This window comes from Neodiprion fabricii, chromosome 4, assembly GCF_021155785.1.
Source record: "Neodiprion fabricii isolate iyNeoFabr1 chromosome 4, iyNeoFabr1.1, whole genome shotgun sequence".
Lineage (NCBI taxonomy): Eukaryota > Metazoa > Arthropoda > Insecta > Hymenoptera > Diprionidae > Neodiprion > Neodiprion fabricii.
The window spans coordinates 7,611,761-7,624,907 of NC_060242.1; the positions used below are offsets into that span (position 1 = coordinate 7,611,761).

The following is a 13,147-nucleotide window of genomic DNA, read 5'->3' on the forward strand; positions in this document are numbered from 1 at the left end:
CATTAATCTTACAGAACTGACTCATATCACTTAAATACACAATATTATTGATTTTAAAATCAAAACTATAGACTTCCAATCAAATGTTAATTAATAAATTTCATTAATCTACGATATGAGTCAGTTTTGTAGCATTCATAAATTAATAACATCATTATTTCAAACGGTTCGATGTTTGAGGCCTGATAACTCCGAAACGACTTACCTTACGCAAATCTTAACTCAGTTCTTTTTTGTAGAGCGTAAAATTTTCCTACTAGAATATGTTTTGCTTATATCTTCGCACTGATTCGTTTTCGAGCACTGAAATTCTAAATTTAAAAAAAATTTTACCCCATGATATTTAAATGGGAAATAGAAAATTGAGAATCGCCACCTCTAAATACCAATATTAAGAGCTCATATTTTACCGAGGTCATTTTTGAGGGACACTCGGAAGATTTTTCAATGTTCTTCGAAAAAAAAAAAATAGTCGTTTTTTTTTAAACACTCATATATATACATATGTATGTATACCATCGAAAACTTTCATACTTGTACCGATATTCCTCAAAGTTCCAAAAGTCGTGTCAAAAAATGAGAGTCTCCATTATTTCGAACAGCATACTTCGCAACAGTTATAAAAGTGACAGGAAACACGTGGCGATATACAATTACAAGGTGACGAGTATAGAGTAATATTTACAGTGGCTTGATCAGCTTCGTAACGAAAGTAGCCTGAACGTAGCCTTGATCAGTGTCACGTTCGGCACACCTGACTAATCTGAACCTTATTGAACCTATGATCAGGCAAAATGGATAATCATAGTTCGGTTTATCAAAGGGAATTTCTCACGTGAATCGATCGGTGAAATAGGAACAGATAACATTGCTAACGCGAAAAATGTGACCCAGCACTCTCTGCTACCAATAAACAAAAAATGACAACAACATTGATGAAACGTTCGCGGGTTCAAGATTTTTAAATATCCTTTCAAACCGCCTCCAAGGTGTACGAAACGGTTTTTTTTTCTTTCTTTTTTTGATTTAAATGCAAATCAATGTAAATTTCATTCATGACTACAGTTCAGTTGTCTGTACCTACATTGAGAACTGTTATCAATCAGTTTTGTTGAAATGACAAGTTTGCCAGTACAAGAGCGTCGCTGTCCACCAAAGTCTAGAAGTTCTCGATGAGGTTCCGTTTTCTCGATGTAAACGCACGTTCAGAAATAGCATGCCTGCGATCAAGTACACCAAGGAGTGATTGACGCTATCTTTTATCTTGGCTGCACAATGCTACCGACATCCCTTTGTTTTTTTATATTTTTTTTATTTTTTTAGTTTCTTTCCTTTTCTTTTACCGGCCTGCCGTGAACCGTTCACCTGACTTCGAGACACGTCGAGAGTTCAAGTGACACAATGGATTCAAGGCAGTTTACATTATGAACTACTCAAGCTACTTCGCGCAACTTAATATGACTCTGAATGATTCTAAATCGCTTCGTGACTTGAAGCAAATGAATTTCATTCGAATCGCCCACCTTAATTTATCAATAACGACTTCGAGGTGTAACTTTATTCGATGTAAATTTACAATCAGACGGTTGTAAATGACTTCAGGTACGACTTGAAGTAAGTGTCGAGACAACTTCGAATGATTTCAAAAAAGTCAATTCTTTCGACGTTTTACGTGATTTCAAACGGCTGAATATGACTTCACAATCACGATAGCAAACGAATCAGGATTGTTTAAATCGTATCACGTGACTCAACAGCATCGACTTGAGTTTCTATGTTTTTACCTGTCATCAATTGACATCGATCAGTGACTTCCCACGAATTCAACTTAATTAAACAGCAATTCCAAGTCTGAAATTTGCAGACTTCGCGTCAGTTGATAGAAATTCAAGTACCTAACACCAGTGTTCTGAAATGAATTCGAAGTGCCGTCAGGACGACTAAGCACAAATTGAAGTGACCACAAATTACAAATTCCAACCAAAGTTTCTTCGGGTCTGTGAAATACGTTGAGGGGTAAAATAACTCGAGGATTTTGAAAGAAACGATTTTTTTTTGCGCCTCAAACAATATTTATCTTCACAAAAACAATATTCAATTGGTTCTGTAGTGATTGAAAATTTCTGAAGCATTCGATTCTCGATTTTGCCACCTTGCCACGAAACGAGCGCCGAGTGTTCGTGAAACTTTGAACTCATTTTTTCTCGAAACAATTTTTTTCAAACTGAGAGGACAGATTACTTCAACACCGTTGGATGAATCGATTTGAAATTTTGACAGTAGCTTCAAAACTACCTTCTCTACGAAAGCTTCTAGCCGTTTCTTTTTTTTTTTTATTCAATGCAAATTCTTCTCTTTTTGTCTATCAAGAGTTGACTGCTTATTTTTTTGCCAAAAATCGATTTATTTTTCCAAAAATGCATCATTTGTACAAAATTTGATATAAAAAAAAAAAAAAAAAAAAAACCCTCAGCAGTTCCACAGGCGATAATATATAGATTATAAAATTTTGTTGCTTCTTTAATCAAGGTCTTATCCGTCCTCCGGTGAAGGAGTTTAAAAAAAAGAAAGGCGATTTCAAAGATTGGCTCCGTCACTGTCATTTCCGATCAAAATGATGAAATAAAAAAATGTTCTGTTCGCATACTTCGACACGCGTTAAATAAATCCTAAGTGAGAAAAAAAAAAATAATAATAAAAAAACCCCATTCTTTTTTCTCACAACTCCCAAAATAAGTTGTCAAATGTTGGGCCTTTTTTCCACCGTTACAGAGCGGTGTTATCCGTTGAAAACCAACTAAATTCTTCGTCCAACAGCTTTAGCCGCGTTTCGTATTCGTTCGATAAAATGCAATTAATTTTCGTACACAATGTGCGAATCGAAGCGTTCAGGTGCATGACGCGGCACGGGCACGTCTACGTACATCCGAATGGCCCAGCCACGAAAAGCGGACGCTTAATACTCGGGCGTGTTGTACGTGAGTGAGTGGAATGCAGAAGGATTTCGTTAGTTATCGGTACGTATGGAGAAGTGCGGGGCACTCTCGGAGTAACGATCGAACGACCGCATCGATCAGGCACCGTATCTGAATATCTCTGCCTTGGCATCGTGTGCGAGACAAATTCTCTCCCCCACACGCATCGGAGTCGAGCTAGAAGATGTTACGTAAGGCTCTTACAACGCTGCGGCCTACGGCCTACGGATCCGTTGCCGCGTTATTTATGTCATTTCAGAGGTTTTCTTTGGGTCAATCCATTTATAACAAGACAGAGAGAGAGAGAGTGAGGGGGGGGGGGGGGAGAGCGAGGGACACGCACGTCAACCTATACCCACGTCGCTACATCGTATGCACATGCACTTCTAGCTTCGTTGCACCCTCAGCCCCTTTCGGTAAAGCCTCCCTCACCAGGGATTTTTGCATAGGCTCACAATTAGCGGGGTTGTCGGATCTGCCTGACTTTTCTACCTGGGTCGAAGGGGACGAGAAGTGGGATGACCGTGTGAAAGAAGGGTCGCACGTACAATGCCTGAGAAGAAAGTGAAATCGGAGTGCGGATAGATGGAAGTATACAGACTAGGCGAAATTTGTAGGTTTTTTTTTTTTTTTTTTTGGATATCATTTTTCGGTACTTCTTACGACGATTTTACACTTTAATTTATCGAAAACTGAAGGTTATTCTATCTAACGTCGAAGTATAGAATTTTTTGCAATTTTTTACATTTCATTTGACGATTTTTTACAGTTAGTTGGTTGAGATAATGAGTAACGGTTGAGAAATTGAAACAATTTCAATACAGAAGGATGCAAAAATTCGGGAAGCCAAAATAAAAAGTAATCTTAGAAACCGAAACGGAAAGTCAAGGTTACTGCCTCTAAAGTCAAAATATGGAATTTTTGCAATTTTTTACATGTCATTTGACGATTTTGTATAATTAGTTGGCTGAGCCAATTTACAACGTTGAAAAATAAAACAATTTAAATACAGATACGTACAAAGGCAACAAATCAATTGATCAGTCTGACATTTATCGACAATTTCATTACTTCATGCTTTAAATTAACCACCCAGTTTTCATTTACTATTCAGAAATTCAGCATCGATTCTTACAATTATTATTAGCACCAACCTGAGCGTTCGATAAAACATAAATTCTGAGTATTCTATATTTTGACTTATTCACTTTTCAACTTTCTGCATTCTTTCATACAAAAAATAGTGTTGTCAGAAGAAATGTTGAAAATATAGGAAAACGCAGTAAGAAAAAAAAATTGCTACGAGCTTTTCTAGCCTTTCAATTCTTAGCGAAAGTTTGATAACGTTATCCTTACATTGCGTAACCATGAAATTTTTGCGTAATCCTTGCACTCCCGTAATATTATACGCGCCAAAATCCTACCGCGGCTGCCATATTAACAAGCCTCTCAATCATTCGCGGCACGCGGTCTCGAAAAGTGGAGTTGACTGATGTTTGCAGCGTTAAAAACACTTCAATTAGTTACTATCGTGCCGCTAATTGTTATATGTGAGAACATCAATGAAACTGGGTATAACGTTTATATCAGTTACAACGCGTTCGCTAAATTATTCCCCGACTACCGACGAGACGTACGTTTTCACCGGTTCTCAGACTTTTATTTAAGACAACGTTATTATAAAATAACGTTAAAGTTAACCAGAGGCTTATAAAAATTATGAAGCTGAAGCTAGCAGCCAGAGTTGGCAGCTAAACGTGTTAAACTTTTTGGAAATTACAAAAATGTAGTTCAGTTTCATCCTCGTAGTATCGGGGGTTCAAGGTATTTCGCAAAATTTTGATTTCCGAACTTCATTGCCTTATTTAAATGAAAATTAGAACGTTTGGCTGCCAATTCTGGCTACTAGCTTCAGCCTTGTATAAAAACTGATCAATCGTCCAAATATTTGAGCATATATGAAGACTGGTGCAAACAGTCGCACTTAAGGGGTTATGTACAGTTAGATGACCGAAAAAAGCGAATTTTCCAGAATTTTTTCTGAGAAAACTTTTAAATTAATTGATCTAAAAATTTGTACACATATCATGGTATCTTTTAATTGTATTTTAAGACTTGGTATTAGTGAAAATATTTATTTTGAAAGGAGCTCCTCTCAAAAAAGACGTTTTACGGTGACCGCTATATCTTTGAACTGGATCCTCAGAAATTAAATAACCAAACAGATTTCGTTAAAGTAATGTTAAATCTAGTAATTAATCGAAGGAATAAGCAAAATAAATTTTTTTGACAAAATGACGGCTTCTCAAAAAAAAAAAAAAAAAAATCGATTTTTGACCAAAATTTCGGCCTTAAATTGCTTATAAAAAAAAAAAAATATTTATCGGTGAGAAAAAATCTTCGATTGATTACTAAAAAATATATTTAAGAAGCTCGTGTTAAAATTTAATACTAATCGGTTTAGCCGTTTTAGAGTAATGTTGGTCACCGACTTTTTAAACACCATTTTGAGAAAAAAGGCGTTTAAAATTTGGGGAGAGAAAAATAAAAATTTACCTTTCAGGTAAAAAAAAAAAAAAAAAACAATAACACAATGTTGCTTTACGCATCTGAATATATTAGAAGGGAACATTTACAATAGGCAGGTGCATAAAAGGGACAGCGTTCCAGGTAAACGCTTCCGCTCCGGCCTTGTACTTTCAAGCACTCCGAAACGCCTTTTCAAATTTGCGTGTAACTTCGAAAATATTCACCGGTACATTAAGAAAATGAAATGAAAAAAAAAAAAAATCGATTTTTTGAACATTCTACCTGTATATAACCCCTTAATTGTGCAAAACCTTTGGCGTTCCATTTTGAAATATTAATTAACACGACTCGTTATTCTACGAATTTGATAGGCCAGAATCGATTTAGAGTAAGCTCAACGTCCCGATTTTTGATCATGCACCAATTCCTGATCAGCTAATAGCGAAGTGAGCAAAGTTTCAGACCGCTTGGTCCGTGATTCGCGTCACCAATAATTTCCCTGCGTTGCAATTAATCATTACGGATGAAAATTGGCATTGAAGTATGTACCTATCTTCATGTTCCGCTAGCTTCCGGTAGCCGCTTTAAACGAACACCAAAATGAACGAAGGAGTGAAAACGATGACGATAACGATCACGGTGAAAACGAACATGTCAAACGTGTATATATATATGTACTCGATGCGAAGATAAGAAGGATCCATTCATTTACTGTTATACATCATGCCTCCCCGCAGATTAATCGAAAGATGATTATAGCCCTAAAGGGTAATTTACGCGCCCACAGGCTATACTCGAATTATTAGCTCCGCATGCATACCTATAAGTGGTCAAATTATGTGCACACACAACCATACACAATGTATATATATACATTATGACACAGCTAATATCGATAACTCGCGGGTTAATATGCTACATAAATTATAAATTCGATAGTTTTATGGTTGGGGATATATTTTTATTTATAATAGGAACCGGGAACTAATACTTTTGGAACCGCAATTTCACCACCAATGCAACGCGATTATTTATCAAAACAAGTGTGTATAATTCTTACGAATTATATTATCGGAGGCACGAGGTGCACTGAAAAGAATTTCATTTGTTATAGTAACTAGAAAAATGCACGAATCATGTGTCGTTAAAAAAAACTGTTTGAATATTTTTGGGATTACGAACAACGAGGTACGCCGAACCATTTTGCGCTATCGTCGATCCTTTTCTGGTTATTGCAACGCAAAATTAGTTTGTGAGGTTTACTCTACTTTTTTAGTTAAATAAGGCTTGAACATCTATTTATTGTTGCACGAGCGTTATATTTTCGCAATAGTTACAAGAAAATATAGCGACAGTGATCGTAATGAGAAATAGTAACGGATAATAGACTTTCCGGTAACAGCTAAAAAACTAATTTTCATTTTGTACCTAGAACTATATTTTTCAGTTGTGGGAAAAAATGAAAATAGTTAAGGACTGAGCGGTAAACGTGACTAAAAATTTCTCTCAGCGATGTATAAAATATCCGAGACTTGGTATCTGCGCTGAGGAACGGTCAACGAACCGAAATAAATTTGTCGCAACCGATCTTCATTATTAGGTCGCCGACATTTACGCACGATCTACTATGTCAGCTATTTCTTAAATACAACAAAGAAAGATCGAAGAAACATTGCGTTGAATCGAATTAGGAGAGCAAGTGAAGCGCGACTGTAACATCATCGCCGGGGAAAAGAGAAAAATTTGTTACACTTACACAGGAGAGTTTCAATTAACGGTGTAATTGTGTACCGACAATGAAACTGAGATTTATTTATAACCTTGAACACACGTCCGTCTGTGTTTAATGTACGTGTGTGCGCGTGCGTATCTACGTGTCTACGTTTATACGCCATAAAAAGTTACTTGCGAGCACTCAGGGGATTGGGGGCTATGTGTAATTGCAATAAGACTCGGAGAATCGGGACTCCACGAAGGAGAAATCAACCAACCAACCAACCAACCAACAAACCTACCTACCTACGCACTTCATCGTTAATTTCAGAGTGGCACGGCGTCGGGTGGAGAAGAAAAAAAAAAAAGAAGGACAGACGAACGCGGATATCAACGAGAACTGCGAAGAAAAATAAAGGATGAGAAGAAGAAATTAAGGCGAAGCCGCCGGTTCCCAAATCGCCTCATATTCCAATCGTTCGATTGAACAGGTAAAACGTTGAAAATTCACTAGATTGAAGTTTGTAACGCCAGCCAAACGAAACGTTTCCCAACTTTCGAAATAGTTTTCAAGGATCGCAGTTACAGATCAATAAACTAAACTTCAACCTCGTGGAATTTTTTCGATGCACTTGGTTTAGTACGATGGATTGAGCTAGCAACGTTACAGTGATAACGAATGATAAGGGAAAATCGTTACTTTGCACATTTAGGATTGTTTGAAATTTAATAAGCCTGTGATAAACAAAACATGCTCACATATTTCGAAAAGTAAACTCCTTGAAAGTCGCTAGAAAATTGCACGGTCATGGTTATTCCCTTGACGTTTCGTTGCGTTAACGTTACTAACTTCAGCCAGGTTATTGCCCCTGGATTATATCGAACGAGATGTATGTAGGTGTACAATTTTCGAATGTTTCCGAAATCGATTTCTCCTCACCAAAGAACAATAACCTTCACGTCAGGATTATGATAATACATAGGTATGTACATTTGTTATTTTTACATCAGTCTGGTTCGAACGACTCCCATGTATCGAAAAGTTTTCGACTAGGTCGGGAAACGGAGGAACGTAATCAACCGATGTGGGCCTTCCATTAGTTTCAGTCCGCAAAAGCAGCCACGTGTTCGAGTCACAGTTTGAAGAAAGTTACCACAAATTCGCGAGAGGGGATTAATTCTGCAAAATTATTGCGGGATACTCTGAACCAGCATTACGAGTACCCAAAATTTTCCCACAGATTGTCAAAAAGTGTAAAAATTTGATACGAACACGCTTTACGTCACGTGGCTGAAGTTAGTCACGTTATCGTAACGATTCGTGTTTTGGAAAAGTCTTTACTTCGTAATTTTAGGAATCTCTGAAATGCAGTAAATGGTAGCAAAGTGAAAGTAATTCATATTTTCAAAACTTGCCCACTTCAAAGTCACTAAAAAATTACAAACTAGTGATTTTTTCCCCTCGATGTTTTGTTACACCAACGTTACTAGCTTCAGCCTCATTTTCCGTCGGCTTTAACTACACGGGCCATTCGAGACTTTCCGCACTAAAACGTGAGACAAGGATAATATTTTTGGGAATAAACTAAGCACTCACCAGAATCACCTTCACTGCAAACGCGTTGTGTCGCTTAATTCAATTCACTTTACTCCTCATCTCCAATCGTTTCCCGATTTTTTTCGCCTACGATATGTTTACTTTGCGGTTGCTCGCAGGAAGAACGGACAAGTTGCGAAAATGTTTCTCTCGGCATTCTTTTATTTCCTTTCAGGGATTTTGGCAGTGGGATGTTGGAAGGCCTGCCGTTACGTCGGGTCAAGCGAACCCCAATAAAAATCAACCTCGGAGAGGGTGGCTCACTTGGCGCGTGTATATGCCATCAATTTCACGACTGGTAGTACCGGTCAGAATTAAAGCGATATCAGTAAATTTTCGACGCGTGAAAATAAGCGAAAACTTAACGGCGCGGCGGATAAAACGACGCGAGGAATACAGTGACGAACTTAACAAACGAGTTATAAGATAGTAACGTTATCGTAACGAAACATTGTGGAATAAAAACACTATATTCTTAAGCTTACAATCATTTTTAAGAAACTATGATTTCGAAATACGAGTGTGTTTTGTTTTATTACGTTTTACAGTTCCAAAATCGTTACGATTAAGTTACCAACTTCAATATGATCTCAACTGCGAATCGACCGACGAATAAGTATAGCTATGGCGAAATAAAATTGGCCTCGTTTCGACGGTGTCGTTTCAATGTTTAAAAAATATGTGTACATACTCACGGTGCAGATGAGATTCCCACAAAAATACAGCCATGAGTCGTTAAACCCGAGAAGGTAGGAGGAGGAGAAGGAGAAGAAGAAGAAGAAGAATCGTAGGCTGAATCAGAAATAAAAATGTTGCGGAGTCCGGGACCGTCGGAAAAGTTTGCGGTTTCGGATGCGATCGAGAAACGTAGAAATATCGATCAATTTTGAGGTTACGATTCGTCCCGACGTCCGAGACGTTTAACGACGGTTAATCATCCAGCCATATGTGTTGTGGGGGCGCGTCGTCGTCGAGGCAAGGCATCGCGATGCACGCGACCTTTTCTCAAACGTCAAAGTTGTGCGGATTGCAGCGCCGGCCTCGGTCGCAGCACGAGATCTGGCGGAAAGTCGTTATTTCGTCGTTCGCCGTGAGTGGTAGAGCCGGAGTAAAGGGGCGCCAAACGGCGTTCGAAATTCAAATTTTCGAATCGGTTCAACGGTGCGCTCGCGTAACCGTTGACGATTCGATTTTGAATTCCAGGCGCGCTCTGTCGCCGTTGTTGTCCTGCACTTCCTCTTCTGCACTTTTAACCGGCTGATCGTTATTTTGATATCGTCGGGACGGTGCGTCGCGTTTTTCAATCCGATTCCGATCCTCCGATTTTGCTGTCAGAAACGACGAGCTGGATAAGGCGGAGGCGGAGAAAGAGGAGGATGAGAAGGAGGAGGAGGAGGAGGACGATGACGACGTTGAGAAAACTTCTCCTCCCACGAGGCGTGCAGCCAGCAACACCGGAGAAGAACAATATTGGAAACGAAACCGTGTTGAAGCAACGACGATTTGCGAAAACAACAAACTAATCGATCGCGAAACGAACCTCGTGGAACAACAATTAACAATCATATTATAAGCGCCATATTTAGCGCGTAAGAATACGGTTAAAACTTTTTATTAAAATTTTTCCTTTTCCTCCTCTCTTCCGTTCCTCCGTAAGGCGTGGATAATATTCTTCTTCGTTTCACATGATATCTTTTTAAAAACTCACAGATTCTCAACGACGGATAGGTTAAAAAAAAAAAACAAAAAACAAAAAAAGAAAAACGATTTTCAATTATACGTATATAAATCAACTCGGTGCGTTAGATGTGTTATTAGACGCGTACTGTTCTTGTAATACGTTTGTCTTTTTTTGTTTTTTTTTGTTTGTTTTTTAACTTTAATCTTTCTTTCCTTATTTTATTTTTTATTTTTTAAATACGTTGTATTATTATACACGCTTCTTTACGGTTGGATACGTTTTATCGTAAATGCGCGTGTCGCGTTGTGTAACGGATGGTGCGTACAATACGCATAATAATATCCACGTATACCGTGGTATACGTATACGCACGTACAGATGTGTAAAGATTTGCACGCACTTTAGCCGCACGATCTCGGAAATAGCCACTGCATTATAAATATTTACCTTGCTACATGTAAAATGAATGGAGCCTGCCCTGAATCGAACGAAGGAAGGCTCAACCGGCCCACTGTGACGTCGCCGGCCTACTGTCAGCTCGGCGCTCGCTCGGCCCGAGAGTCAAGTTACGAACCGTGCGCCCTAGACTTTGCGCTTTCGAAGATGGTCGACAGGGTGCCGGGACATAGGCGAGTTAAAAGGCCCGCGAAAAATCGTCGACGAACGATCCTCGATTTTTCGTCCCAACTTTGGCCGGCCGCGTTCCTAAATAACACCGAAAACGCGATTTCCGTGTCTCGCTTGACTCGCGTAGTAGTCAGGTGTGAAACGCTCCCCACCAACACACCGACACGCCGTACGGATTTACCGGCAACTATATCTCTGCGCAGCCCGCCTCGAGCTCGGTGTGTTTACCATGCGCAGCCTGCGTCTACTTGTATATCTATCTATCTATCTACTCTGAGTTACCTCCACATGCGGACTCGTACGCTTACGTGTGCGTACGTACGCACGGTAGCAAAAAGTTGCATAAAACGTTCCGCTGTATTAAACCTATCTCTGTTGTGTATACACCGCGGCGCGTGATAATCGCCGCATGCACACGTATACATGTATATATATATATTTACATATATGTATGTTACGTGTGTGTTCGCATACTCGCGATCTCCGAACGAGCGACCTGCGCTGTGTTGGCGCGCAATGGTCATCCGCGATCTTGAATCGGGGAATTTGAAGGATTTGATTGCCGCCCTCGCGATAAAGAATTTTACAGTTTTTTTTTTTTTCTTTGTATAGAATGCCTGAAAAACGGTTATTCCGATGTAGAATAAATTGGGTTATTTTAAATTACTTTTATAGAAGTCATTTTTTGGAAAACAACCCAAGCATAACTATTTATTTTAACTATTTTTATGATTGCAATATTGGCCTTTATATTTAAAATATTTTTTCATATTTTCCGATATTTATATACGTTTCTCCCCCGCCCTACCTTTCAACTAATTTAAACAAACGCCTCACCCACGTCGATATCCTGATTTTTTTCTTTCCTTTTCTTTTTTTTTTAATTCAGTGAACAGTTTTATTTACAGTGTCCGCTGCATGCGCTCTCCCTTCGGTTCGTCTCTCGGGTTTTTTTTCACTACAAATAAATGTATAAACGAATTCATAAATAAACAAACAAATAAATAGGATCGTTCCAGCGCATCCTGGACAAATCGATCTCTAACCCGGCATACGTGTTATAGATTAGGCTGACGCAGCCCGCGACTAGGCCGATGATGTAAGTCGGGTTGGATATGGATGTATATTGGGATCGAACTAACAACCGCCGGGGTATATCTTGCGGCCGTTAGTCGATCGCTACTATTCCGGCGTAGAAAAAGCCTAGACGTGGTTGGCCAGGTGGCGCGTAATGCCGAACGAACGACGCCGCGCGTTTTTGCGTCTGTGTTTATCCGTGTATCTATGCGTGCGTTCGTGCGCGTGTATCCGCGATGTGCCAAACCTCCGTCACGCGCGTGTTCGCGAACCTCCCGACGTGTGTTGTACACATATTTTCGTGTGGGTGCACGCGCTCTGCGTTGCTAATACTATCGTCTGTATGAGCCATTCCGCGACCACTTGCAACAAAGCCGAACTCTGAATCCGTGGCTGCGTCTGAAATTTTGGAAAAAAAAAAAATTCAAATAATATCCAGTTGTGATAGCTGTTTTCGTTTTTCACCATAGTCAAAAAATGAAAAAAAAACATTCTCCTTCGTATATTTTGGAAATTAACTGCATAACCAGTCAATGTTCTGTTTGATTTCACTATACATATATATTTTGCTCTCACTGTTAGGATGATTTTAACTTCCCGCAAGATAATAAAGGGACTCTCGGGCTGTATTGAAATGAAAAAAGAATTCCAAACTAAAGAAACGGCTCGGAGCTACGATTTATCAGAAAATACAGCGTTGGCCGGTATAATTAAGCTGGAAAGTGACGGTAACATTTTTCTTATAATTCCGACTGTGTTCAAGTGTTTTATTGCAATTTCCCAGTAGCTGAAAGAAACATGAAATTCATTTTAGAACAATCAGTACTATAAAGATTTTCAGCATACTTTTCAAGACGATTTTCATCCTTTGGAATTTCCTAAATCACTTGAGAGGCCGTCAGTACAAATATTTCGCAATTTGTACCCTCCGACAAGTTTCCGTTTTTG

The 13,147-nt window shown here is 38.9% G+C and overlaps 1 protein-coding gene across 2 annotated transcripts in view; it reads right to left on the reverse strand.

Moving 5' to 3' along the window:
* Positions 1–11,014, reverse strand: part of LOC124181069 (protein bric-a-brac 1-like) — a 73,335-nt gene extending 62,321 nt beyond the window's left edge. For both annotated transcript variants that reach the window (XM_046567245.1, XM_046567247.1), the window contains exon 1: positions 10,943–11,014. The gene's annotated coding sequence lies outside the window, so the exon portion shown is untranslated. The remainder of the gene's footprint in view (positions 1–10,942) is intronic.
* Between the last annotated feature and the right edge of the window lie 2,133 nt (positions 11,015–13,147).